This window comes from Alligator sinensis, unplaced genomic scaffold (genome assembly GCF_000455745.1).
Source record: "Alligator sinensis unplaced genomic scaffold, ASM45574v1 scaffold126_1, whole genome shotgun sequence".
Taxonomy (NCBI): Eukaryota; Metazoa; Chordata; order Crocodylia; family Alligatoridae; genus Alligator; species Alligator sinensis.
Genome location: NW_005841842.1, coordinates 3,694,559 through 3,698,734, shown reverse-complemented (window position 1 = coordinate 3,698,734; position 4,176 = coordinate 3,694,559). Strand labels below are relative to the sequence as shown.

General features: G+C 41.3%; 1 protein-coding gene across 1 annotated transcript in view; it reads left to right on the top strand.

Moving 5' to 3' along the window:
- Nucleotides 1–4,176, top strand: part of NDUFS6 (NADH:ubiquinone oxidoreductase subunit S6) — a 16,584-nt gene that overhangs the window by 6,995 nt on the left and 5,413 nt on the right. The gene's annotated exons all lie outside the window — the stretch shown is intronic.

Genomic DNA, 4,176 nt, shown 5'->3' with positions numbered 1-4,176 from the left:
GTGTTTAACGCGGCCGGGGTAGCGCCGGCTCGTGTGGCGGCGGCTGCTGCCGTGATCCCGGCTCCGATGCTGCTCTCGGAGGTAAGTATCTTGGCCCTGGGTTTTCTTGAAGGGGTGTTGCTGCCCCCCAATCCTGTCTGTCCTCCGCCTGCGTCCTTGACGGCGATGGGCCGCCGTCACAACTACCTTCTGAATTAGGACAACCACTTCTTCCATTGTAGAAGCTATGCCTCACATTCTACTCATGTCTGCTGCTATCTCCAAAAGGAAGCAAGTTGCTAGTTAAGTACTTCTGCTGTTCCTGGTGTGTTCAAGTCAGTGGTCATTCTCTGCTACAGCCAGAGTGAGGTTGGGAAGTTTGTCCTTGTCTTGAACTGATAGGTCGGAAATTGTCCAGTGAGGAAACAAATCCTGGTAAACTGATACCATTTGGTCATAAATTTCATATATAGCACCTGTGCTCCTGATCTGACTGCTCATTAGTCTAGGTGTTTTTTGCCTTTTTTAGTTTCACTTTTATTTTCCAATCTGAGATGTCCTTTTGCTATGCATTTCTCTCATAGCTCATTTACTTGGGGTGCTGAGCACTTAGGCTGTTGACAGACATGGTGGGAAAACACCCCAAAAACCCAACTTTACTGGAAGACTCAGCACATTAGTTTGACCTGGCTCCACAGCATCTATATAGATCGGGTGCTTTTATCTACTAGTTGATTCAATCAGCTATTAGATAAGTGCCAAAAAAGCCCCACTAAAGCACCCAATCTATACAGATGTTGAGTGAGCCAGGTCCAGCTAACACACTACCTCTTCTGGGGATGCACTGGGCTCAGTGTGGGGTCATGCAGTTTAAAGTGCTGTGTTTTTTGTTTTCTTTTTCCATGTCTGCAAGCAGCTGTACCTACTAGATTCTTCCTCCTAGAACCATTATAAACAAGGCAAGTCAGTTAGTTGCCTCAGTTTGGTTTTTCAGCAGCCAGTTGAGAGTGCAAACAAATTGAAAAGCTCAGTTACTATTTGTTACATTTCTGTAACTGAATTTCCACAGGAACTTGCAACATGGTGAGAGGAAAAAGCCAAGGACATCTTATCCATAGATAGAATGGAAAAGAAATACTGATTTCAAGAATCTCTCCTTTGATAGCTTTGACCTTTCCATGAGGATAGATTCATTCCTAAATTGTAATAGTAAATGTAAATTGAAAATTGGAATATATTTAGGTTAAGGTATATAGTTGTTTCACCAAGTGTAGACTTGCGAGGTCTCCTCCTGTGCCTGAAGTACAGATTTATTGTACAAGTTCTTTATAGTGTAGTTGAAAGTTAAAATGTCTTAATGGTTACAAACGAAACAAAATACTTATTTTTAGAGGCGCACCAATATATCAGTTGCGTATCGGACTGGCATTGATAAAAGGAAAATTAACATTATCACCCATTGGCTTTTTTGGCTGATGTAGCCAATAACATCACTGATAAATGCCACGTGTATGTGTGCAGCCATAGTATGCATGTGGACAGGAATGCAGCCCGGCAGCTTGGAGAGCAGTTTGCAGCCGGTAAGTCTGTGGTGTGGAAGGGGCATGGCGGGGAAGGCCCATTGCTTTGTCCCGGCTCCAGGGTTGCATTCACTGCCCTGGCTGGGCAGTGGCTGCCCCTGCTCCACTCCCTCCCTCACTGTGGGGGGGGCTCAGTCCCCCCCCACAGACTTACCAGCAGGGCGGTGCTCTCCAAGTTGCTGGGCTGCATTCCTGTAAATTGGCTATTGGATCGGTATCGGCTGATATAGCTGGTTAATAATCAGCTATCAGTATCGGCTAAGAACATCTTTACCGGTGCATGTCTTGTTACTTTGCTAAAGAAAAATTCGAAGTCCAAGTGCAAACCAAGAATAAAATAATTTAAATCAAGGCTTCCTCAGGGTTCAGTGTCTTGGAGGTTCTCTTCTCCAGTAGGCCTTTTGGAGCAACGGCAGAATTTGTCTACAAAACATTTGAAGAAAATCTCAAATAAACTATCCTCCCTAGGAAATATTTTGAGGTATGGAGCTTTTAGAGAACATAGCTGTAAGTTCTGGGTTTGGAAATTCAGTTTCACAAAGCTAAATTGCAAAGCAGAACCATCTCCCCTTTCTAAATGTTAATGCAATATGGTGGCTGATTTTGTTGAATATTTTACAGTCATGGTAAACTGTAATCCTGAGGTGAACCGTTAACATGACATCATGTTTACGTAGGTTCTAACTAGGATGTTAACGTTTATGTTAGCAAGTCTGTTTATACCTCTAGGCTTATTGAAGTAATAAGAAATTGAAAATACAGGAAAGGAAAAGGGTTAGTAATCAGACGTACATGTAAATCCAAGTATTCAAATTACTTATGTGAACAAGTAACATTAACTTCATCATTCATTGATATCAGTAATACTGCAAGGGAATTCATTGTACCTCTTAATTGAAAACAAGATAAGGAGTTGTAAAACCACTAAACAGTTTTAAAAAACCTATTAGAATTTTTTAGGCTATTTTTAAAATCCTGTTAATATAGAATGGCAAACTTGATTGTCAAACAACTGTGCAACTAAATGAAGATAAATATCAATTAACTTCAGATCAGTTTTTAAATTTAAGACATTTCTTTAGCCAAAAAGAAAAATTCCAAGAAACCTGTGCAGATTCAGGCTAGGGTTACTTCTAGCATCAAAAACTCAGAGATTTTGCCTCTTTCCTCTTTCAGCTGAGCATCTGCAGACTCTTTAGTACAGCTTAACAGTTCTTAACTTTAAGACTGGCTAGCCTAGACATAGACAGTATTTTATTTTGTAAGTTGCTACTTGAAATAAAGATGAGGTATATTTTTGAAAAGCCTAGGACAGGCAATGGCATTGTCTATTTTAGACACCGCATTTCAGAACAAGTCGTTGTTAGGTTTGGCCAGGTTTTTTAGAAGTAACTTCATTTTAGTCTACCAAATCATATGTAGTCAGTTTAAGTGGCTTAATTTAAGTGAGACCTGACTGCTCAGCATTGGAAAACTTAAGTCACATGCTCTGTTTCAGCAGCGCACTTGAGCTTAACATAACTCCCAACTCCACTAATACCACGTGTGTTCAGAGAAACACTTGCTGAATTATAATCTGATATATGCTTAACTCTGGATTTAGAAACCTAATTTTATGTTTTTATTTTCAGAATCTTAGGGTTTTTTTAGTCTAAACTGCTCAGTGCCTTCATAAGAAATGTCTTTATCAGTCAGATGACAAAATCTGCAAGTCAGTTACATAATTTATGTTACCCAAGTCAATTTAATATATGCTGTTGTGAAATAATAGAGAATCTCAGCTAGAGTTGAAAGTGGCTAACAAAATAAATGGTTAAAATACTAATTTCCTTAAAAATTACACACTTTGAGTGTGATGTAGAGTCACCTATTTCTGACCATTAAAAATGGAAGTGTGTGAACAGATGCAGACTTGAGGTGGTGACTGGCCAAGATAGGAAGGCAGGCAGTCCTTTGCCATGTGTTCTGTAAAGGAGGAAAGCTCTAGGTTTCAGTCTGACTCCTGCGTTTTCCAGTCTAGGAGGGCTTAGTTGGTTTCTTGGTCTTAACTATGTAAACAAATAAGTACATAGTATTCTAGGTTGCAAAGCAGCCAAATATGAATGATATGGGATCCCCTGTATCATTTAAGTATTTACCATGTTATAGTATTTTATGTTAGCATCCATGGCAGCATACTAAGTAATAGTCTTTGGCGTGCATTATCAATATGGGTTTACTAAACTCAAGGAGGCTGCCACTTGATTTCATGGGCAGACCCTGGGGCCAGTCACTATTTTCATGGGCTGTGTGGGGCAGGGTCCCCCCTACACCTCTGGTCAAGGGGTCCTGGCACTTCTGCCCCTCTTCGCAGATTGCCAGATGGCCCAAAACATCAGTTTAAGTACTCTGATTAAGCCTGAGGAACCAATTAATCCACACATTATTAAGCATGGATTAATGCCTTCCTCAGGCTTAAATCAGGGTAATTAAGCCAGTTTTAGGCTGTTGCCAAGCGAGCAGGCTGCACAAGCAGCTGCAGAAGAGTCCCAGGCTGGCTGCGGCAGGCAGCAGGGAGGCTGCACTGCGGTCTACAGAGCTCTGGCCTGGCTTGTTGTCAGCGGCAGACACCCCCCCC